At 43.7% G+C, this 25221-nt stretch overlaps 1 protein-coding gene across 1 annotated transcript in view; it reads right to left on the bottom strand.

The window, feature by feature from the left end:
• Positions 1-25221, bottom strand: part of DARS1 (aspartyl-tRNA synthetase 1) — a 276033-nt gene that overhangs the window by 101072 nt on the left and 149740 nt on the right. The window lies entirely within an intron of this gene.

Below are 25221 nucleotides of genomic sequence, written 5' to 3'. Positions count from 1 at the left end.
ATAATAATAATAATTAACAACATAGTGCCAAATTAAGGAAGATCCAACTAGAAAACTATTTATCAACACCCACAATACCGGAGAGATGTAAAATACCGCATTAACTAGCACTGGTGAAGCCTTTGTTTGCCTTGAACAGGCAAGGGTCATGTATGCTTTTCATTTGTACAATTCTAGCAAAGAAGTCTTTGTCACAACTGTGGTCATAATCCCGGTGTGTACTGCTAGTTTGGTGTGTTACACGCACACACACGCACACACACACACACTGCTTAACAGTTGGAAACTAATGCAGAATCACTGGTGTCTGCACTTGTTTGCGGCACTTTCCATGCATAAGTTTGTTATTGCTGCCACAATTTGTTGTGCAATTTTTTTGCAACCATCACTATACCTTGTGGCAAAGGATTTCATACATTAACTACTATGAGCTGTGTGAAAAAGTCGTTTAGCTGTTCTTACTGCCTTTCCAGTGTTTTCAGAGAGAAACAATTGCCACACTCGCCTTCCTTTAGACATTGTTTTTTTTCTCCCTGAACCTAACCTCGTAAGCCTTTTTTCATATGAACTTCTGGACTTCTGATAATTTTTGTTGCTCCCCCTTTCTGTATAACCTGCAGTTCTTCAGTCGGGGGGCATAGCTCTATAGGATCTTGGTGTGTCGCTGCTTCAGGAGCACAGATCTACACTGATCTACATGATTGTTGACTGGGCCAATAAGTAGGTTGCACAAGTGACTTAAGGTGGGTTGCACCTGTGGCATTTCATTTCCTTTTTTTAAAATAGAAGTGGAAAAATATGGAGAAGGAAGTTTTACACAGGCCTCCCCAGCTCTTGGGAATTGCAGTTCCCATACTGCAATACTGAAGGTTTTCTAGGCAGGACTGTTAGCAGTGTAGGTAAGGATGGGGAAAGGTGACAACGTGAAAAAATGGGAAAAAAGTCAAATCATTAAATTGGGTCCTACACTGCTGGTTTAGCTAAATGTTTTGAAGAGCCCAAGGACTGAAGCAGAAATGTTTCACCATCCAATTTGAACCTGTCTTATGAATTTCAGTGATAAGGACATCTTTGATAGAATTCTACTGATCTGATAGAATGACAGATGACTTCATTTACAGATTTTCTGTAGGACGTACAAACCACTCTAAAACAGGTGTGGGGAGCCTTAGTTCCACCTGACAGTATTTTACTGTATTGTTTTGATATGTTTATTGCGGTAAACCATCCTGGGGCGTTCTCAACAAAGAACAATATACAGTGGACCCTCGGGTTGCCAACGTGAGCCACGCGGGTTGCGATTCGGCAGTTCTGTGCATGTGCAAAGCATGATTTAGCAGTTCTGCGCATGAGCGACCACCGAAACCCGGAAGTAACGTGTTCGGTACTTCCGGGTTTTGGCGGTCCATAACCTGAAAAAACGCAACCTGAAGCATCTATAACCTGAGGTATGACTGTATGAGGGATAGATAGATAAATACACAAATCTCTTGCTTCTCCCAGTTTCTTTCCAACTTTGCTCACTTCTTGCTTTTGGGCCTCATCCAGCACTGGCATGCAGCTCTTGGAAAGTTCCCTGTGAGGGAATGAATGGTCTGTCAGGCTGAAAAAGACTTTCCCCATCCAAAAACCAGCATCATAATAATCAGTATTCCTGTCTCTCCCACCCCAGTCCCATGTTTATAACTGGAAATGGAAACCAAAGAACTTGCTTTGCAGCAAATGGGCATGTTGGGACACAACTTGAATCTCCTGGCCTTGAAGCTCACCCTTTAGCAGGTGGGCCAGAGGCAACTGTTTACAGCCGGCATAGGCAAACTCCAGCCCTCCAGATGTTTGGGACTACAATTGATGGAAATTGTAGTCCCAAACATCTGGAGGGCCGGAGTTTGCCTATGCCTGGTCTACAGACTTTTCTCTAAACTCTACTATTTACTCTAGACTAGAGTATTTACTTACAGGTCCAGCAATAAAGTCAAGGTTTGCTACATTGAATTGGCACAGAGGCTGGTTGTCCCCTCCTATTCTACTTTGCTGGTTCACAAATTAAGCTCATTCAGCAGTCAAAAGAAGGTCAAAGGTGACTTTATTGGTTCGATGAAAAACTCCCTTGAAGGCAAGGGTCTTCAAGAACAGAGTTTTCAAATGTCAATGACTATAAGATCGATCATTCATTTATTTGGGAATCGGAACTGTGCTCTGCTGCTTTTGATGAAACTTAGGGTTGCTTGAAGTATTAGGCGTTTTCTTCGAGGACAGAACAGGGGAACCACCTCCCTCCCCGCCCAAACCAACATGCAGATAACAATGCACAACCATTTCACTGAGTGTGCACATGTAGGGAAAAGGTGATTGGTTGTGGTTGTGGCTTCTCATAAGAAGTCAAATCCATGCATGAGTTCCATGCTTTTTATGATATCAATGTGTTTGCTTCTGTGTAGAAAACATGTCGTGTTTGAAGCAAACCTTACTTACCAGTCAATGGCTTAGTACTGCAGCCTTGGACTGGAGTCCACAACTCATTTGTTTGGCATTAATTTCACTGGAATTCCTCCACAGTTAGTAGTTTTGGGATTATGGTCTTTTGGAGTTGGCTTTTAAAAAATGTATAGTCCCTGTTGTTACTCAAACTATATTTAAGGGATGGGGGGAATTGTCTGAAAAGCTTCTTTTGAAAAGGAGTAGAAGTCTGTGATTAATGATTTCCAAAGCAATAAAAGAGGTGGCTATGTCAGCAAAAGCATCTCATTCTCTGTGTGTGCAACAAATCTTTTCTGGAAAAAAAACAGCACTTCTCCTCATTTGTTGATTGCATTAAATGCTCTGCTACCATGGAATAGGTTGTGAAAATTAAAATCAAGTCTACTTGTTAGAAGTTTTTGAAAATGTGCAATTTACAGTGTGGAACCTTAAGTGCCTTTACAATAATAGCATATCAGGCATCTGTGAATCATTAGCACACACTTGTTGAATGATTACAAAATGTTTATGACATTCGCTGATGAACGAAGTGTGACACTTAAATGTAACTGCTGAAATGGTTGACTAGCTTTTGAAAAGATGAACTAAAAGCGTCTTTAGTCACATTATTCTATAGATATAAGAGCCAAGCTTATGGCAGCAGGAGTCTTTGTTGCATCCGTGTCCTTGCCGTGAACAGAAAGAGCACTTCCACTCACACAGGAGGCATCAAGCAGCATCCTATGGTCCTATATGTTTCAGCTGTGTCACCCCTGTTGCTGCAGCCAGATGGAATGGTTACTAATAGCTGGCAACAGAGAGGAAGGAGGAGCCAAAGGGGCCTGTTTTCACTGCTGAGGAGGATGGGGGTGGGCCCTGGGATAATGAAAAACAAATGTTCTGTTACACCTCTCTTTCTGCGGCAGACAAATGGAATGGAAAAGGTATCCCCTATTCCAGACATAGGCAAACTTGACGGTCCAGATGTTTTGGGACTACAACTCCCATCATCCCTAGCTAACGACCAGTGGTCAGGGATGATGGGAGTTGTAGTCCCAAAACATCTGGAGGGTTGAGTTTGCCTGTGCCTGCCCCATTCCAACCATGACACTGTACCAAGGGAGGTATGCACCACTATTGTCACCCAACTATTCCTACTTTTGATTGCGATTCTTCCATTTTGCTCATCCAAACCACGTGCTTGTTACTGAGTGACTACTGTCTAATGGCCTGTGCAATGAAGGCATGCTGTGTGCTGTGTAGCAGAAGCAAGACTATTTTCTCTATGGCTCCCTTTGTGGCCTCCAGCAAAGCACTTAACCCCTATGCCTTAACTCATCCATCTGTAAAATGGGATAATGCTGTTTTAAGTGCCTCAGAGGGGTATTGTGTGAGCTAATTTGATGCCTGGAAATCACCTCGTAAATGGACAGAGCTGTATTTCAGAGTCCCAAACAGAACTCAGAAGGGAACCCCAAAGAAGGCCGTGGTCTTATTTTCTTCCATTGGGTAGGGTGTTATGTTCAAGAGGAAGAAAAATCTGCTCTCCTGTGGGATAGTTTACTGCTTGCTAAGACTGAACTGACCCTGACAAAATGCTTTTGAGCAACTCAGTTAATCTTTCTAGCAAACACGTCTCCATTTGTGTGCCAGCACAAGCTGACAGTTTTATCTCTGAGGATTACATAGCAGGGCAATGCAGGATGCATTTCCAGGACGTTTCCAGATCTGACATCAGATCAGGATTAGGAAGACAGTCAAAATGATAGGCATTATTACCTGAGTTGTGTCATTGCTTCACCTTGAGCAACAGGCCCTCTTGGCTCAGACTTGCTTAAGCAGACGTGACTCTGGCTTTCCTCCTGATGTGAAAGTTCCATGAAAACTCTTCAAGGTGTTGGTCAATGTGAATGGCAAGTTACAAGTTGAATAGGCTTGTTTCGAAATCTAATTTTGGGCCTTTATTTAGTGCTAAGCACAATTTGATTTTGCCTGTACTGAAGAATGGTTATTATGACCTACTTAGAAGATCCCATAAGAGGAGCCCTGCTGGATTAGGTCAAGAATTCTGTACTTCCAACAATGTACTAGATGCTTTCACAAAGCCCATTACTTGCCAGGCCATAAAGGTGACAGCTCTCACCTCATCCTATACCTTCATCAAATGGTGTTCAGACGTATGCTGCCTCTGTAGATGGAGACCAAGTTTAATTTCCATGGCTATCATATGAACGTAAGAAGAGCCCTGCTGAATCAGGCTAGAGGCCCGTCTAATATAGCATCCTGTTATCACAGTGGCCAACCAGATGCCTATGGGAAGCCTACAAGCAGGACCTGAATACAACAGCACCCTTCCTCCCTGTGATTTCCAGCAACTGGTATTCAGAGACATATTGCCACTGATAGTGGAGTTAGAACATAACCATTGTGGCTAGTAGCCATTGAGATCCTTAACTCCCCCTTCCCTTTTTTTTTTTGTAATCCCAAATAGCCAGGAGAGGTCTAGCAAGCTTTGGGTGGTTGCCATACAATGGTTGGTGAGCTATGTTGAGTTTGGTGGGTCACCAACTGTTCCATGGTTTGGAAATTAAGGAGAAATTAAGCTGAGCCTACAGCATGGAAGAGATTGATTCTTGTGTCCCCCAGGACTTGACAAACGTCAAATCTGTGTTATGTCTAGGAGGTATCTCTGAAGTGGTTTGTTCAGAACTAAACACAAGGTTAGAAAAATAGTACACTGAACAGTAGAGTTGGTATGCTAAAAATATCTTGGGTACAGTCTGTTCAGGACGTTGTGTGCTATCAGATACTTTGATACCCGTTTCAAAACAGGAAGAAATACTGGTACATCTGAGGGACCCTGAGGATAAGTCGACTACCTGCCTCATTGCTTCTAGAAAGGTCCCCTGCTGTCGCTTAGGGCAACGTAACCATGGACACGCTCACTCATTTGTTGCTTTGAGTTCCGCTGTCTAAAAATTGGCGCAACTCCCAGTTCAAAACCACATTGGTCTTTAGGTATTAGGTAATCATATGGGCGTAATGTTTTTAACCGTTTTTTTGTGGTCAAAGGCATGGCACAGACAAATTTGCTCAGATAACTATTATGCCATCAAGAAGAATAACCCTAGGGAGGGATTAACTCTGGCATGGCCAAAATCTGAAATCAAACCAAGAAACCACTTATTGTACAGTTAAGAAGCGCTGAACAATTTGGCATATAAATGTATGTTTGAAAACATGTGGTATATAGCAGCCAAGGGACTTCTGAAGAACTTTAGTCCTCTTTGTTCTCTGATCTGAGCACCCCTGGCAATCTGGAGCTGTAACAAAATCTATTTCAGTTTTGCTGCTGAACACCTGTGCACGATGGAATGGACCTGCGCCTAGCAAAAGCTTGTAAAAGCTGTAAACAACCAGTTGGTCCAAAAGATACAATGCCACCTGGTCTTTTTATGATGGATATGTTGATGGTGACAATTTTAAAATGTATTTATTATATTAATGAGAGCATTTAGATATTGGTGATTACATCATGGAAATAAGCTTTCTCCACATCCTCCCACCACTCCCTCTTGTGATTCAGGGCAAATCAACCATAGCTTGTTTCAAACACCTTTTTAAAACTTGCTTGTATAATCAGGCTTCCCCCAATGTTTTATTTCCCCCACTCTCTCTCTCTCAGTATCTGCTTAGTGTTGTGATTCAGTATTTTATTGTATTTTGATACCATGCATTTCTTAGACTTAAGCTGTTATTTTTTTTAAAAAACATCTCTGTACTTTTTCTTATAAACTGGTTTGCATGCATGATAATATACTGCCTTTCTGGCAAATCGTTCGGGGGGGGGGGGGGCTTATAGTCTAGGAGGTATAATACAAAAAGAGAAAGAAGCAAATTCAGGCACCAGCAAATTGTGTGTGTAAGCAAATGGCAATTGGTCTCAGGCAGCTGGATGAAGGGGCTTTTCTCTCTCTCCTTCTCCATCTGATGTATTTAAAGTGGATTGGCTCTTGGTGGGGTCAGTCATGTGGTGAGAATTGCCCTGGGGTAGTTGGTCCCAGCTGAACCAATGGAAGAGCCTCACACATTTCCTTGGATGCAACCAGGTGATATATTTAGCACCACCAGTATATCTGGCCCTTTTATGTCACAGGCACATAAACAAAAGAGATATATCTCCTTCTGACAGTAGGGAAAGCAAAACTGAAGAAGAGTGAAGGTGGTGACTGAGGTAACAGCATTGACTTAGTGTTGATTTGCATTCTACGGAAATACAAATATTGCTAAAAATATTGATTTTTGTGTTTAAATCTTGCCCTTGCTTTAAGGTGCTTAGGACAATGCTAAGCAGTGGCCCATGTGAAGAGTTTGGATTTGATATCCCGCCTTTCACTCCCCTTCAGGAGTCTCAAAGCGGCTAACAATCTCCTTTTCCCTTCCTCCCCCACAACAAACACTCTGTGAGGTGAGTGGGGCTGAGAGACTTCAAAGAAGTGTTACTGGCCCAAGGTCACCCAGCAGCTGCATGTGGAGGAGTGGAGACACGAACCCGGTTCCCCAGATTACGTGACTACCGCTCTTAACCACTACACCACACTGGCGGTGGAACAGCTTCCTTTATTGGGGTTGCATGGGATCCTCTGCAGGAATGGTTATGTTGCTGTGTCTGCACAGACCTGCCCTTCCTATTGCCCTGCTCTTACCCCATCCCTATCCAGGTAAGCAGCAGAGATGCCCATATGGGCTACAATGCAATGCTGTAAACACATGTTCTTTCCCTGCTTTCCATTTGATACTCAAAACAACCCAGCGAGTCAGTTTAGACTGAGACATGAGTCCCCCTAAAGTGTTATTTACATGAATGGGGCCCATGCATTAAAATGGGGGCTGATGGCCCTGCCCTTGATGCCACACATCTTTCCTGGCTCCCTCCTTTGGCATCCATGAATGGAACATGGGCATTTGAGCAGAGGAGGAAGCCTCTGCATGTAGACTTCCATGGGTGCTGGAACCCTGTACCACTGGGATTCTAGCTCTCATGGAAGCTCATATGTATAGGCTTCTCCTGCTGAGACACCCACACTCAGGTCCCACGCCTGAGGACACCATGCAGCATGGGGGCAGAACCAGCAGCACAGCCCCACTGCCCCTTTGGACACATGGGCCCCCTTCACGTGTAATGTATGGTATAGTGATTGTCCCAAGTTTTATGACTGACCAAGGATTTAGATCTGGCTCTCAGCGTTCCTCATTCAGTACTTCTAAGTGGTATCCCACACTGGGGTAATATACCTAACAAATATGGTGTGTGAAGTGCTTCCCCATGCAATGCTGCAAAAGTACAAATAGTGCAAATAGTCAAATACAGGGGAAGATAGATCAGGAAAGCACTTTACAACACTTTAAAAAAAGGATTATAGGTAGTACATAGTAGCTGCTTAATTTAAAAAAATTCTGACATGTAGCGTAGAGAAATGCAGATTTATGTCGGCAGATAAAAGCCCCATTTGCACTATAATTTCAAAGCAGCACCATATCACTTTAAAGAGTCTTGGCTGCTCCCAAAGAATCCTGGGAATTGTGGTTTGTTAAGGATGCTGGAAATTGTTAGGTTACCCCGTATCCCCCTTCCAAAGCTACAGTTCTTAGAGTTGTTAAACGATTGATCCCTCTTCCTAGGGAACTCAGTGAATTGTAGCTCTGTGAGGCGAATAGGGGTCTCCTAGCAACTTTCAGCATCTTTAATAAACCACAATTCCTAAGATTCTTTTGGAGCGGCCACAGGTATTTAAAGTGGTATAATATTGCTTTGATTGTATAGTGCAGATGGGACCAAAGGCCAGCCCATTATACTCTGATGTGGGTAATTGTCCAATGTTGCCTAAGGAAAAAGCACATCAAGAAGGAAAGGGAAGAGAAGAGAGGAAGAAATCACAATTAATAATATTTGTACCCCGCCTATATGACTGCTCCAGCCACTCTGGGCGGCTTCCAGCTTATATAAAAACACAGCAAAACGTTAAACCTTAAAAAGCTTTGCTATACAGGGCTGCCTTCTGTTATTCAGTATATTTCAGGAGGGACTGTAGCTTAGGGGTAGAGCACATGCTTTGCATCCGTGGCTTCTGTTACAAGGATCTCATAATGCCAAAGACTTCTGCCAGAGCCTCTGGCGAGAGATTGTCCATCAGTACTGGGCTAGGTGTACAAATAGTCCAACCTTGTCTAAGGCAACTTTCCATGTTAGCTCCTTTAATAATTTACAGAGAATATGATGAACTGGCATCTCTCGTTAAAAACATCTCACATACAGTGCGAATAAAAGGTCAGTGTTACTCAATTATCTGTATGTAAAGTGATAGCTGTGCAGAAAAGATATGTCAGAGAACTCATCTGACGTATGTGTCTGCTTTGTCCAAAGGGAATTTTAAGAAATGCAGAAGAGTTTTAAAGGGCATAAAGAGACTGCGCCTCCTGTCATTGTTCTGAATGTAGGAATTGAAATAAAAAGGGTTGTGTGAGAGGATGTGTGTGTTTTGAGGCAAAATAGGAAAAAAATGAGGAGAACCAAGTACAGTCAAGAAAGACAAAGTAAAAATAAGCCCATAAGAAGAAAACAGGAGTTGCGGGTAGGGAGAGAGGCAGGAGCCCAGGCCACTGAAGGGCAATGGACAGAGAAAAGGAAAGATGACCTTAAGGATTAGGAAGGGCCTCATCTGCAAGGTGCAATAAAGGGGAAGATGGCATTGCTGTAGCATATCCGTCCCATTTATGAAATACTGTTGCAGGGCTGTTTTATGCAAGTCTCAAGGTGACTTTCTCTTAAAATATTCACATGGTGAGCTGCAAAAAGGGCTCCCAACATGATAAAATGGCAAGGCATGTCTCACCCTGGAATATGTTATAGAAAAAACCTTTTTTCTGGATGTGTTATTTACAACTTTATCATGTTGTCAGTAGGCTTGCACGACCATTTTATCAGGAGAAATACCAAGGGGGAAGCTTACATTAGACTGCGCTTCTTTTTGAATCAACCTGTCTTTAAGAGGACAGTGGTACCTCGGGTTACATACGCTTTAGGTTACATACACTTCAGATTACATACGCTTCAGGTTACATACTCCATTAACCCAGAAATATTACCGTGGGTTAAGAACTTTGCTTCAGGATGAGAACAGGATAAATCGTGCTCCGGTGGCAGCAGGAGGCCCCATTAGCTAAAGTGGTGCTTCAGGTTAAGAACAGACCTCCGGAATGAATTAAGTACTTAACCCGAGGTACCACTGTAGCTAAAATGACTGATTCAAAGATATGGAATGCGGAAGGTTTCTATTAGCATCATGAAGTGTCAAGGACTGGGGGGGGGACGGGGGACGGCAGCGGTTTTGATTCCAGTTCACAGTATAGATAATGAATGAGATTCTGTGTGAATAGTGGGTTTTTATGTTGGTTGGGAATTTGTATCGTGCTGTGTAGTGATTTTCTCTGATATTGTGGATATGGATAATATGTTATTTGGATTTTTCTTAACTCATTTGAAATCATGCTTATTGTCTGTGTATGTATCTAGATTATTTTGATTTTTCTTTATTGTAAACCACTTTGAGATATGTACCTAGTAAGTGAACTTAGCTTTTTTGTGTCGTGATCTAGACACACCAGATTTTCCTGCTGTTGAGCAGGACACATCACAGGCTCTTTCTAAATCAAACAGAGAGGGATGCACATATAGGGATTATAATTAGTTTGAACCGGGCGGGGTCTTGTCCTACCTATAACATCATGGATGATATTCTGAACTGACAGAGAACATCTTAAGCATGCAAATATACCCCCTTTCAGATGAACCTTGAAAAGTATGTTACTCATTCTCATTTTTTACTTCCAGACATGTTGGACATGAATGCACATACGTTATGGCTATTATTTCCTAATGCCATTGAGCGCAGAGAGAAGAAATGCTATGGTACATCTGCATCAGCACAACCAGATGCTTCATCTGCCCCAGCTGTGAAAAGACATGCTGCTCCCATATTGGTCTCTTCAGCCACAACAGGTGCTGTAACCTTCCAACAGTTCGACTTCACCTCTAAAGGTGCACTCCTGCATTGTTTCCTAAGACAGACAGATGCCAACAACAGCAATCTGCTTTGATTCAACATCTTCAGCCAAACATGCTCCGATAGTTCATCATCAGGTAATTCTACCTTCTTGTTTCTACCACCTAAGTTACTCATGTTGGGTTTATGAGTGTCATGTACTAAAGAGGGTCTCGAACCTGGATCTCCAGTAACCAGCCTCCAGAACCTTTCTTCCTGGACCCCTACCATCCTGTTTCCTTGGAAGGTATACTCGGCCTTTGGGCAATGGTGGGGAACTTGCTGTTGGATGCTGTTGGACTTCAGCACTCATCATCCCTGATCATTGGCTATGCAGTTGGCCCACTGGTGGGACTGGAAGTCCAACAACATTGGGAGAGTCATAGGTTCTCAACTCTTGCCTTGTGTAAAAGGGCATCCTCTGTTTGTGGATTCTCTTGCCCTCTGCAGCTTTTGTACTTCCAGCTGATTCTACAAGTTAATCAGAACATATAAAGCCCCAGCTCTTCAGACTGTATAACTCAGTAGCAACAGCAGACTCCTGGTACCTTGCTTTGTTACCTGATTCCAGTCTGTTTCTAATCATGCCAGTTGCTTCTAGTTTAGCCTTTCTGATGCTTGCCCATGTGAAGTGCACCCCAGCTACAGCACACACATCTTGGAGCAAATCCCGACAGAGTAAGGGAGTTGTGTTTTTCCCTGCTGGAAAATCCCAAACACCCTCCCCCAAAAGCTCATGACAAAAAGAACTCAATGTCAGGGCTGCATATGTTGAGATCTATCCAGCTGGATGCTGCTCTGCAGCTATGTGTATGGAGGGCCATCAAGGGTTCAGTGAACTTCCTGTTTTGCTGCCTGCCTGGGACTTCAAAAACAGGAGGGGTTGCCATTGTCAAGCACCTGGGCTGATGTGGGCATGAGTAAAGATAGCTAGAGGTAAGAACATTTTGGGGAGAGCATTAAACATGTAAACAAACTGTAGCTTCTTGATGAAGACATGATGTACTGTGGCATGCTTCACCTTTTGTTTTGCTAGAATTTTTGAAAAAACCCTGACAGATTCATTACCAGTCCACCCAGTCCCTTACTCTCATAAAATGATCTGGCCAGAAGAGAATAGCACTTTAGTATCATTGAAACATGAGTCCTTTGTTAGACTGTCAATCAAAAGGGAGTCATCGGATATGGACAACTGTCTATCAGGAATTGGAACAAAACATCTGTCTGTATGCTAAGCATTTTCAGCACCAAGTGACTTTTTGAACACTTGGACCAATGATCCAGAACTGTTTCAGTGTATCTGAAGAGTGTGCGCGCACCCGAAAGCTTATACCCAGAACAAACTTAGTTGGTCTCTAAGGTGGACAATTTTTTTATTTATTTCGATTGTGAATAGCATTGTATGCTTCTTGCTTAGCTTAGAGAGAGAAAGAGAGAGAATCCCTAAGCATTAAGTTAGCAGAGGATAGAGGAAGACACTAGAATTCTCTTACATAGGTTATTTAGCAGCTCACTGAATTTTGGACCTATTGGGACTATCAGCTATCAGTAGGGACACAGGAGGGTTTTACTACAAGGGGTAGGGAGAATTCCACAAAAGGCTAGCAGCAGGCATGATAACTGGTAGCATTTTATGAGCATGGTCAAGAACATAACATGCACTCTTATGAAGGTTTTGCTCAGTACTGTTGAATTTGGTGAAACGGGCTGGATCTAGACACATAAAAGAGGTGTTTCAGTTAAACTCGTTGTAAATTTCAACAGGGAAAACAGGTAGAGAAAAACCAGACTCCACAGCGCCGTCTGGTGGCACAATGTTATATCGCATATACAATGCATATAAATCGCTTTTTCTTTACCAATCTAGCTGAGTCCAGCGAACCAAGGAAACTAGCTGACTGACTTGGAAGGCAGATGTTAGTCAACAAATAGTTGACACAACCAATAGGTACACAACCAATAAAATGCATAGCATACAACACAAATAAAACAGGAAGCACATAGAGTGATATCTAACGTTAGTCATACATGGTGTAGACCTATTGAAATCAATGAACTTAAATCCTGTACTAATATATATTTAGCATATATATTTAACTGGAGTTCTCATACCAGGATTTCCAGCTGCACTGGAAAAAGTCCTTGGGTGGTGTCAGGGAACTGCCATCAGTGCTGGAGGGAGAGAGCAAAATCCAGAGGGATTCCAGAGAGCGTCCCGGGATTGGGAGAGGCAGCCCATCTTCTGGGGAAGAGAATCAGTGTAGCAGCAGTGGAGAAGGGGGGCAGATGGGGGAAGCGGCGAGGCAGTCCCATGACCCCTTGGGGACCAGCGGGGAGAGTAGAGGTCCTCTGCTGCCTACGCCCTCCTTGCGCAGAAGGCTTTCGCGCAGAGAGAGTAGGAAGAGACTAGGCGTCAAAGAGCTTCTTTGCTGGAAGAAGTTTAAGAAACGCCCACTGACGGATTCTGCCAGCGATTGAGACAGCCACAGGTGAGTGGCTGTCCGGACAGAAAAGGTTCACGCAGGCAACCCAGCCAGGTGTTTGCACTGGCTTACGCACGAGCAACCCCTAGAACCATTACAGGTGGGGTACAAGGTACAGAGAAGGAATTGGCAATCATGGGGAAGCTTGAGATTTTGTTGTTGATACAGCATTTTACTCTTGAAAACTGGAGCCCCTTCCCACTCCTCCCTCTTTATATTGGGACAGATCCAGGTTTAAACAATTCTTTGCTTCTATAGGTGTACGTGTACTTTGGCCCTGATCCTCCTTGAATCTTTTAAGAGCAAGAGTTTTGTCAGTTTCAGCTGTCTTCCTTGGAATACTGACAAAGTTATTACAAAGCAAGTCACTTTCTTCATGCCAGTTTTGCCAAGTTTACCTCCCTTTCTAGCACAGCGTTGATCAAAAGAGCCTTGCAACCCAACTTGGTAAACTTGACAAAACTCCAAAGCAAGATTACCCCTCATTTATATTGATAAAGTGCTGTGAGAGGAACTTTTGGAAGGATTGCATTAAAGGAAAAGAAAATGCAGTAGGCCACACTTTGCAGGAGAGTATGGATAAGCCATGCAAATGTAAACAGTTGCAAGTATACTGAGTTTCTGTATGCCTTATTTTGGAATTTGAAAGTGAACAACATCAATAAGTACAGTGTTTTTGAAATTTCAGAAAGTGCTTTGTGGGGTAGGTGACACGCTATAGTTATTCTGACAAAGGTAAGGCCATGACCAAGTGGTTAGGAGGTTGGATTTATCAGCCAAAGCTGTAGGGTGTAAGACTTGCTTTTTGCAATTGCAGCCTGTGCGGCTTTAGGCAAGTCATTTAACCATCCTCTACATTAGTGTATCCACCTGTAAAAAGCAGATAATGATATCTGCCTCACAGAGGTGCTTCAGGACTTAATTTTGGATCTGATACCACACATTGGAAATCCTCAAATGAAAGATGACAAAAATGTTCCAAGTTATTTTCTATTATTCTGCCATGCCCTTAATCTAGGGCCTTGAGCAACTAATGATCTCCAAGGGAGTTCTGTGTACAAATCAAGGGCTTCATAGAGCATCATTCACAAAACATGAACTTTTGCAGCACAGTGACAGCAAAAGACTAGGGGGGAAAAGGGTACCAGTCACAGAAAGTCGGTCAGTTGCAGCTAGGTAAGCTTTGAAAGCTAATGAAGTTCAATATAGTGTAGTTGATGTTGCGCTAGATTAGGCTGTGGGAGGCACCAAGCATAGAGACTGAAAGCGGATAGAGTGATACATAGCCTGAATGTCTGGTAAATGTTGCTCTATCCCTTAGCCGATCGTGAAAACCCTATATTTTTCATTGGGTATTAGGGGCCAAAACAGGCAAAGTTTTAGACTGGAATTCCAAAAAAGACTACACTGGTGTGTGACTCCAGATTTCCAGATTTTAGACTGGAATTTCAATAAAGACTACACTGGTGTGTGACTCCAGATTTCCCCCTGTCTCTGAGTTCAAATGCTTGTAGTGTTGAAGATTTATAATATCAGCAAGACTGAGCTTCACGATCCCACAAAATTCATTGCATCCCCATTACTTGTCAAAGCAGAGGAAATTATACTACATAAATATAGCACAATTGATTTGCTCAGTTTGTATAAATATCTACTGATCACGCCATTCAGCTTCCTTTACACATACATTGGTTGCCTCGGTACACATTTCTGTTTTGTTTCAAGAGCAGATTATTCACAGTTCTGGTTGCCTGTTGATCTTCTCTATTGGATGTTGAATGGGAGAGGCTTAGAAGAGAGCATCCCAATGTGTTCTGAGAATGTTGCACTCTGGACTTACATCAATCCTGCTTTGGCCCTCTTCAGCTGTTCACTTTAAATGTTCAGAAATATGTGGGTGGGGGAGCCATGAGGATGAATGTGGTAACTCCATCCCATGTTACCTTTCAAGTCAAGCTCCATAAAATGGAGAGTAGCTGAAGTTGGGAGCCTCTTTTGTACTCTGGAGTTTCTCTGTGAATTTTAGAACTGCAATGGAGTTGCTCTAACATGGGAAGACTCCATGAGTACTGCTGACTACAGATAGGCACCCTATCCGAATAGGGTAGTTTTTCTGAAGGGTGATGAGAATGCCAATGATGGGGACCAGAACTAGTGTGTTTGTCCCTGCACCCCTTGTGTATTCACTGAACTCTTGAAGCGGATAGTTGAGAGGAGCTTTAGTTGTTCCTTCTCATACTATACATTTATAAACTAAGGGTAAATGGTCTTCCACGGCTATTCTGCACTTCATATAATTAGGAGAAAGGGAGCAAGCCAAATGTACTCACAACCAATCCCCAGCCTCTGAGTCAAAATGAAAAGGAAATTGAAATAAGAAAAATAAAATGGAATTGCTTTGTGATGAAATCAGTGCAGTCTATGTTTGAATGCAATTTTGATTCCAGCCCTTACATCCCTAGACTGATGGTAAAATGTAAAATTTGTGGGGGAGGGACACACACAAACACATTGCAGTTTCTTGGATATATCACAATGTCTGGAGGTTAAGGAACCTCCATCTTTTTCTGCGATGAGCCATAATCCTTTCCATGAAGTCACAACATCTTCTGGAAAGCCAGTTATTACAGCAAAACTATTGCAGTGGCCCTTTGATTGAAGCCATTGTCTTCTGGGCTCTCCCTGACTTTGTTTCTGCTGCCTTTCCGGCCCTCTCTGGTGCTCCCTTGCATTCAACAAGCCTTAAAAATGTCCCCAACTGGCTGATTGCAGTGGTGTTGTGAAAGTCTGTGGGGTTTGTGGTTAGAGGCAAACCCAATGATTTAACATCTGCATGCCCATTTAAGAATTTGGGACTGATGTAGTACATAAGCCACTGAAACACCGAGTCCAAACTGTACTCTGCCTGAACAGCGTCTGCCCTTCTTGATGTCATTGAGCCAATTTCCTGCTGGTAGCATACTCAATTGGCAAGTGAAAATAGCCCATCATCCTCTTCCGTTTTAATTATCCAAAGGAGGGCGATTGAGATAAAGAAAAGACTTATTATTGCCATGTATTATTGAGCCTACTACTTTGTAGTTTGTTGCCAGCAACTAAATTTTACTATCTTATCGGTCCTGCATGTTTGGTCTGAATGAACACAACAGTATGAAGCATCTTAAAAAACAAGCTTCTATAACCATTTTGCATCATCTAGGTTAGGGATGTGGAACTTTTTTCAGCCCAAGGGCTACATTCCCTTCTGGACAATCTTCCAGGGGCTACATGCCAGTGGTAGGAAGAGCAACAAAATTGACTTTTACCACTGTGCAGTAGGCTACTTTCTACATACTCTTTCACAACCTTCTGTATCTTCCATCCAGACTTGATAGAGGGCTGCACTTGGGCCCCTGGGGTGAGGTTCCTCATCCCTGTCCTAAATATAGAACAGGGTAAGCCAGATGTCTCAGGCACTGGAGTCAAGATAGACCTGTGTCCACACAGGACTCGAACCAGTGGGTGGAAATGGTAAGAAAGCAGATTTTAGCTAAACCAGTTTCAGACAACTTTCCAAGAGTACGAGCTGTTTGAGAGTGGAACATTATTCCCTGGAAAGTAAGCGGTGCGCTTTCTTTGCTTGATGTATTCAAGCCATTGTAGGAGAACCTGTGTGTCTCAAGATGCTGTTAGCATGGCCAAAGATCAGGGACAATGGAAGGCTTCCCATTCCTGCTTGAGGTTGGATAGCTATCTGTCAGGCATTCTGTGGATAGCTGCATCATGCATTGTAGGTCCTTCATTGGAGTAGTTGATGTAAAGTCCCTTCTAATCTATTTAACACCACAGAGCTTGTCTGTCTATTGACAACACCTCAGACACAGTGCTTTGGAGGGAGGCGGTTGCCAAGCTCAGCTGTGAGTCTTAAATGATGGACATATATGTATGCCCCAGTGCTTAGTGATCAAATGCAGAGTTTACTGAGAACTGTAATAATCATAATCATCATCATCATCATTTATACCCCGGGCATCTGGCTGGGTTTCCCCAGCCACTCTGGGCGGCTTCCAACAAAATATTAAAATACAGTGGTCTGTTAAACATTAAAAGCTTCCCTAAACAGGGCTGCCTTCAGATGTCTTCTAAAAGTCTGGTAGTTGTTCTTCTCTGGTGGGAAGGCGTTCCACAGGGTAGGTGCCACTACCGAAAAGGCCCTCTGCCTGGTTCCCTGTAACTTGGTTTCTTGCAGTGAGGGAACCTCCAGAAGGCCCTCGGTGTTGGACCTCAGTGTCCGGGCAGAAAGATGGGGGTGGAGACACTCCTTCAGATATACTGGACCGATGCCGTTTAGGCCTTTAAAGGTCAGCACCAACACTTTCAATTTTTGCTCGGAAATGTACTGGGAGCCAATGTAGATCTTTCAAGACCGGTGTTATGTGGTCTCGGCAGCCGCTCCCAGTCACCAGTCTAGCTGCCGCATTCTGGATTAGTTGTAGTTTCCGGGTCACCTTCAAAGGTATCCCCACATAGAGCGCATTGCAGTAATCCAAGCGAGAGATAACTAGAGCATACAGCACTCTGGTGAGACAGTCCACGGGCAGATAGGGTCTCAGCCTGCGTACCAGATGGAGCTGGTAAACAGCTGCCCTGGACACAGAATTGACCTGCGCCTCGATGGACAGCTGTGAGTCCAAAATGACTCTCAGGCTGTGCACCTGGTCCTTCAGGGGCACAGTTACCCCATTCAGGACCAGGGAGTCCTCCACACCTGCCCGCCTCCTGTCCCCCCAAAACAGTACTTCTGTCTTGTCAGGATTCAACCTCAATCTGTTAGCCACTATCCATCCTCCAACCACCTCCAGACACTCACACAGGACCTTCACCGCCTTCACTGGTTCTGATTTGAAAGAGAGGTAGAGCTGGGTATCATCCGCATATTGATGAACACCCAACCCAAACCCCCTGATGATCTCTCCCAGTGGCTGCATGTAGATGTTGAAAAGCATGGGGGAGAGGACAGAACCCTGAGGCACCCCACAAGTGAGAGCCCAGGGCTCTGAACACTCATCCCCCCCCCCCCAGTTTCTGAACACAGCCTGGAAGAAGGAGCAGAACCACTGTATAACAGTGCCTCCAGCTCCCAGCCCCCCTAGACAGTCCAGAAGGATGTTATTGTTGATGGTATCAAAAGCCGCTGAGAGATCCAGCAGAACTAGGAAACAGCTCTCACCTTTGTCCCTAGCCTGCCGGAGATCACCGACCAGTGTGACCAAGGCAGTTTTAGTCCCATGATGAGGCCTGAATCCCGAATGGAAGGCATCCAAATGGTCCACTTCTTCCAGGTGTGCCAGGAGTTGTTCAGCAAACACTCGCTCAATCACCTTGCCCAAGAATGGAAGATTTGAGACTGGGCGATAGTTGGCCATATTGGCCGGGTCTAGAGATGTTTTTTAAAGAAGGGGTTTAATGACTGCGTCTTTCAGCAGGTCTGGGAAGGCTCCCTCACAGAGAGAAGCATTCACCACCCCGCGAAGCCCATCACCCAGCCCTTCCCGGCTAGCTTTTATAAGCTAGGATGGGCAAGGATCAAGGAGACAGGTGGTTGGTTTCACTCATCCAAGCAGCCTGTCCACATCCTTGGAGGTAACAGATTGGAATTGATCCCATGCAACTTGACTAGACAGGACTCTCTCCCACCTTGGCCCTGCTCCCACGGTAGAGTCTACCTCTTCCCGAACCTGAGCAACTTTATCTGAAAAAAACTGCAAAATCATTGCAGGAGATCATGTGGCCCATACTGGACCCCGATGGAGCAGGTGGTTCTGCTAAATTGCGAACCACCTGAAAGGGTCTCCTTCTTCTGTTTTCTGCAGATGCAATAGAGGTGGTGAAGAAAGTCCTCTTCGTCATCGCTATCGCCACTTGGTAGGCTCAACATTGAGCTCTAACCTGTGTCCGGTCAGCTTCAGAATGAGTTATTCGCCACCGGCGCTCTAGCCGTCTCAGCGATTGTTTCATTGCCCTCAGATCTGTGGAAAACCACGGGGCTGTCTGGGCTCCATGGAACTGGAGAGGGTGCTTTGGAGGCAAACAGTCAATAGCCCTGGTTAACTCCACATTCCAGCGGGCCACCAGGGAATCAGCTGAAAGGCCACCAACATGGGATAAAGCATCCCCTACCACTCTTTGGAAACCATTTGGATCTATTAAGTGGTGGGGGTGGACCATCCAAATCAGTCCCACCTCCCTGCAGAGTCCCCTGTTGCGGAGAAGTCCAGTTGCACCAGGAAGTGATCTGACAATGGCACTTCTTTAGTTTCACTTTTACTTAGTGTCAGATCACCAACATCCATAGAGGTGAACACCAGGTCTAAGGCATGTCTGCACCTATGAGTTGGGCCAGACTTATTCAGGGACAGCCCCATGGAGGCCATGCTTTCCATGAAGTCCCAAGCGGCCCCTTGTAAGGTTGTGTCAGCGTGGATGTTAAAATCCCCTAAGACAACCAAACTAGGTGTCTCCAGGAGAACATCCACCACGACCTGAAGCAGCTCAGGCAGGGAATCCTTGGTGCAGTGGGAAGGTTGGTACAGGAATCCTGTACTGCCGCTATTGCCCAACTTCCAGAACATGCACTCAGAGAACTGGGCCTTCCCAATAGGACGCCTGGTGCAAACTAATGACTTCCTAAAAATCACTGCAACCCCCCCTCCCCAGCCACAAGGCCTGGGTTGCTGTGCATAAGAGAAACCTGGTGGACAAGTAGTGGCAAGGACAGACCCATCTGCTTCATCCAACCAAGTCTCTGTTACACATGCCAGGTCAAGTCCTCCATCCATGATCAAGTCATGGATGGCAGTGGTCTTATGAATCATTGACCTGGCATTGCACAGCAGCACCTTCAGGTCATGTGGGTATCCCTTGCTGATTCCAGTATCCATCCGGACAAGGCCAGACCAGATCGGTTGTCCCAGTGCATCCCCTCCTGTGGAACCTGCCCCAGCCATTTTGTTGGCTGGGACCCACTCCCAGGCAGCCCTGACACCTCCCCTTAAAACAAAATAAAACCTATATAAAAACAAAAACAAAAAAACCACAAAAAAACAATAAAAACCAAAAACAGTAAAAATTACAAGCGTACCAAAATTAAACAAATTCCCAAACCCGACTAAACATCCATCCCACCCCCACACCAAAAAGAATTAAAAAAAGGTAAAAAAGAAAATTTAAAAACATTTTAGAAAGAACTCTGCGCTGTTCTGCGTTCTCCTGGGCAGGCCCCGCCCTGGGCCAGGTGGTGAGAGGCAGGGACAGGGCCTGAATGAAACACATTCAGTTGAGTGTCCAATATGTAATTCAATGTAAAAGACCTTGGCATGTATGAAAGGAGTTCCAAAGAATGTAAGTGAATACGATGAACATCATCTAGGTAACTTTCAAATAAAATTCAATATCCCCTCCCCTTAATCTTTCTGTATAATGTTCAAATTGTTAAAATGGTTCCTTTGCTGCATTGCTTAACAATGAGTTTCATACAAAGGATCCCCAGGGCAGGAAAGAGGAACAGGATGCAGGCTTTGAAACTTTGCTGGCCCAATCAAGATCTTTATAGCCCCAGGCTTTGAAGAGGGTTAATTTGTAGGGCTGTTTTAACCTTTTCTTTTCTCTTCTTTTCTTTTCTAAACACATTACAATATATCTGTGCCTTCAACTGAAAGCTTTTATCTGTTACCAGCTGGAATTGTTCTTAACTTTTCTTTAAAACATCTCAAAAAGCTACAGTCCACTGCTGGGATTCTTTAACAACTGTTATGTAATGAAAGTGAAGTAATGAGCGTGGGTAACTCCCTTTCTGGTGCTTTAACTTGCAAGAAACTTTACAAAGTAACATACGTGCTGCTGTTAGATCTGGCTGAATCAAACCCAACACCCATCCAGCCCAAAATAAGCTCCCGCCTAAATGTCTTCATGGTAAAGCACACCAAATTGTCCTTTCGACAGTAACATCTACAAATGATTAAAGAAGTATCCGTCATAGGAAAGGTTTGTTGTGGTGGTATTAGAATACAGTGGTGCCTCGGGTTACATACGCTTCAGGTTACAAACTCTGCTAACTCAGAAATATTACCTCGGGTTAAGAACTTTGCTTCAGGATGAGAACAGAAATTGTGCTGTGGCGGCGCGGAGGCAGCAGGAGGCCCCATTAGCTAAAGTGGTACTTCAGGTTAAGAACAGTTTCAGGTTAAGAACAGACCTCCAGAACGAATTAAGTTCTTAACCCGAGGTACCACTGTACTGCACTTTTTCCTTTGTGTTCATTAAAAAGTAATGTGGTTAATATTTTTTCAAACTCTGCAATGCAGTGAAACTTTTTTACCCACTTTAAAAAAACAGGGAACTCTCTCTCTCTCTCTCTCTCTCTCTCTCTCTCTCTCTCTCTCTCTCTCACACACACACACACACACACACACACACGTTTACCCTGCAGAAAACCAAGCATTTAGTGGTATATAAATTCATAAATAATAATAAATAATTTTTTTCTGGCTTAGAGTGCATACTTGTCCAAAGCATGGTTGGCATCTGTCTTGGGAGACAATGGAAATGTGTACCTTTGGGGGTGAAGTCAAACTGTTGGAGAATTACAGCGCCTGCTGTGGTTGTAGATATGGGAGAGGCATGCTTTGTCACAGCTGGGGCAGATGAAAGTGAAGATGCAGATGCAATCATATGCGTATTTACTAAGAAGTCAAGTTCAGTTGGGTTTAACTGCCAAATAAGTGTATTTCGGATTGCATAAGTGCTACAACTGTTATTTGTATTGCACTTTCATGTACTGTAGACGGTAGGGGATTGGTGACTGCACTGGGTTAGGCAATCAGGCCTGTGAGCTAATCCGAATTGCCAAGGCTATGCCTCTGGCCCATGTGCTGCCATGTGCGATGCTGCAGAGGTGGGCTTTCTACAATTAGCAGGAGGTTGAACTTGATAAGTTTGCAACTTTCTCATTCTATGCAATGATAGTAACAGGCTGACTATTTCAGAAGAAAACTGGAGAAAAGCATTTTCTGAGGGAGGGGGCAGAGACCTTGGCAAGCCTTACTTTATAATACATATGTGAAAGCATGACTCATTTTTCAGATTATTGCTCTTTTTTGCAGGATTTACCACACTCTCTACTTATTATTATATGAGCTGTTAGTTCTCAAAGGACAGTATAGCTAATGAGACTCGTACAGGCTTTTATTTTCAAGCTGTAAGGCATGAGGCTAAGCAGTTAGCTGTTGGATTAAAACCCAAACAGAAAGCGTTGGGATAGATTGCAAAGGTATTTTTAAAATGGTGTGCTGTGAGTTTAACTTGTAAGAGCTCCGAAGTGAGGCTTTGTTTCCCAAGTTTTTCCCAAGCAAATTCAGTACAAAAGGTCTACTGTTCCCTCGGGGCTTTACATCATGGTGCTATCTTATTGTGCCTGATACTTTGCCAGGCATGTTGTGAGGTTCTTGAGATGGGTGAAAATAAGAAGGGGAGGGGGCGAGTTGATCCTAACCTCCTTTATAGCAAGGAATCAGAACCACATTTCCTTTCGCTCTGCCACAGCAATATTTTCCCTGGACTTGTTTCTGCTTAGACTGACCAAACTAATTTGAAATTCTTTCCTTTTTTTCTTTTTCTTTTTTCTTAAGAAATTTTAATTTGTGTGATCAAACTAAATACAATGTGTCTGTGGAAGGCAGCTAAGAAACTTTATGGCTGTATGTGTACATATCCTAAGGCCATGTTGAGAATGTATCAAGTCATGTTTTTATATCGGGTGGTATTCAGTGTTCCTGTTCTACTAGTGCAAGTGGCTTGTAGTAGTGGAATGGAACTCTATCTCCCTTTGCAACCCTCTGTGCACCCTCAGAATAAGCTCTGGAGGATTGTGGGACATTCTGGAGAAGATTTTGGGTAAAGGAGAGGAAATGGAAGAGCAACTCCAGCTGGTACTGTTTTGGATACAATCCCATAGTATGCTCTTGACAAATATACTGATATGAATGCATTGTGTCATCAACAACTTCCCATGGTCTTATATGCAAAGCATAGATTAATTCCATTAGCTCTGCCATAAGTTTGTATGAAGTAAATTATGCTGAACTAAGGTCCAGGAAGTGAACCCTACTGACAAGGGAAAGAAACATACATGGCATGGCTGGGCTCGCTAAGAGTCAATGGCCCAACCAGTGAGATTTCTGAGTATACATGTTTTTATTACTTGCCAAGCCAGTGCTAAGAAATTTGTTCCTCATGAAATTACTATTGTTGTAATTTCATGAGAGTAATGCAAACACTGATTTTGGTTTTTTGTTTAACTAGCTCCACTGCTGGCAATTCCGCATGTTTAAATAAAGAAATGGTCAAGTTACATAGACAGAGGGGAAGTTGGAGTCCAGTTTATTTTTTAAAGATACAGAAATGCAACAATTATCTGTTTTCAGCTGGAGAAAACTCTGTGATTCAGGGACCTCACCTGGTACCTGGTTCATTGAACAGAAAGCCAATGCAGTGCAATGCAGAAAGCCAATGCAATGCACTTTTCACCCTTGGACTGCAACTTCCATCAGCCCTAACCATTGGCCATGCTGACTGGGATTGATGGGAGCTGAAGTCCAATGATATTTGAAGGGCAACATGCTCCCAGATGTGGCATATGTAGACCAGCCCTCACTATGTAATCAACCTCTAAATAGGAAAGCATTACTTTTGAAGCGATGTGTAAGGTCTCTGTGTAGTCTTTTTCTGTTTCATAATAACTGTCTTACACATGATATTGGCCATTGAATGTTGCAGGGATCGAACAATAAACATGTTTGTTTGAATTTAGGTAAAGGTAAAGGGACCCCGGACGATTAGGTCCAGTCGTGACCGACTCTGGGGTTGCAGCGCTCATCTCACTTTATTGGCCGAGGGAGCCGGCGTACAGCTTCCGGGTCATGTGGCCAGCATGACTAAGCCGCTTCTGGCGAACCAGAGCAGTGCACGGAAATGCCGTTTACCTTCCTGCTAGAGCGGTACCTATTTATCTACTTGCACGTTGACGTGCTTTCAAACTGCTAGGTTAGCAGGAGCAGGGACCGAGCAACGGGAGCTCACCCCGTCGTGGGGATTCGAACTGCTGACCTTCTGATCAGCAAGTCCTAGGCTCTGTGGTTTAACCCACAGCGTTACCCACGTCCCTTGTTTGAATTTACCTTGGCATAAATATAAATGAAGAAGAAAAGCGGTTCTCTAGTTAGCTGTTGTTGTTGTTTAGTCATTTAGTCGTGTCCGACTCTTTGTGACCCCATGGACAAGAGCATGCCAGGCACTCCTGTCTTTCACTGCCTCCCGCAGTTTGGTCAAACTCATGTTAGTAGCTTCTGCCCAACCATCTCGTCCTCTGTCATCCCCTTCTCCTTGTGCCCTCAATCTTTCCCAATATCAGGGTCTTTTCCAGGGAGTCTTCTCTTCTCATGTTAGCTACTGTTTTATAAAGGGACCATCTTTGAGAAGGATGATGATGATGAATATCATCACCATCACCGTGGACAGATCATTTCTGAAAAAGTACATTTTGGGGGTAATAATTAGAAGTCTTTTTTGACTTTATATTCTGGCTCAAACTGTTGACAGACTTAAGAAATGTTCAGTCTGTTTTCTAGTGGGATTATAGTAGGACAGTAAGATAAGACTAGGCTGGAATAAAAGTGGCTTGGAAAACCCCTGGGCTGGCAGCCACAGGTTTTCTTTTAAGTAAGGAGAAGAAAAGCCAACTATTGCTGAAAATACTTCTCCAGAAAATGCTGTGTCCATAGTGAAAAAATTGCCATGTGACTCTGGGAAAACCAACTTGAAGAAAAGCACTGGCAGCTTAAGGTCTTTCAGTCAGTCTAGGAATGGAACGAAAAAATAGCAACACAGAACATTAGAGAAACTGGGATATTTGCCATAGACACAATGATGGGCCTGAACTCCTTGGAGGGAGGGTGGGATACAAATATGATTTATAATAATGCATTTGGTGTTTCTGTGAAGCTTTTCTTAAGTGCTCAAGGTACTTCATCTACATTATCATCTTTGCTGCTAGGACCCCTAGGATTACTGCTGAACCAAGGGCCTCCATAGTAAGTGATATAGTAATGAGGCCTCGGAATTATTAAAATGAAAACATGACC

The sequence above is a fragment of the Podarcis tiliguerta genome (genome assembly GCF_965153285.1).
Source record: "Podarcis tiliguerta genome assembly, chromosome: 1".
Classification (NCBI taxonomy): Eukaryota; Metazoa; Chordata; class Lepidosauria; order Squamata; family Lacertidae; genus Podarcis; species Podarcis tiliguerta.
This window is presented reverse-complemented; position numbering and strand designations above follow the sequence as displayed.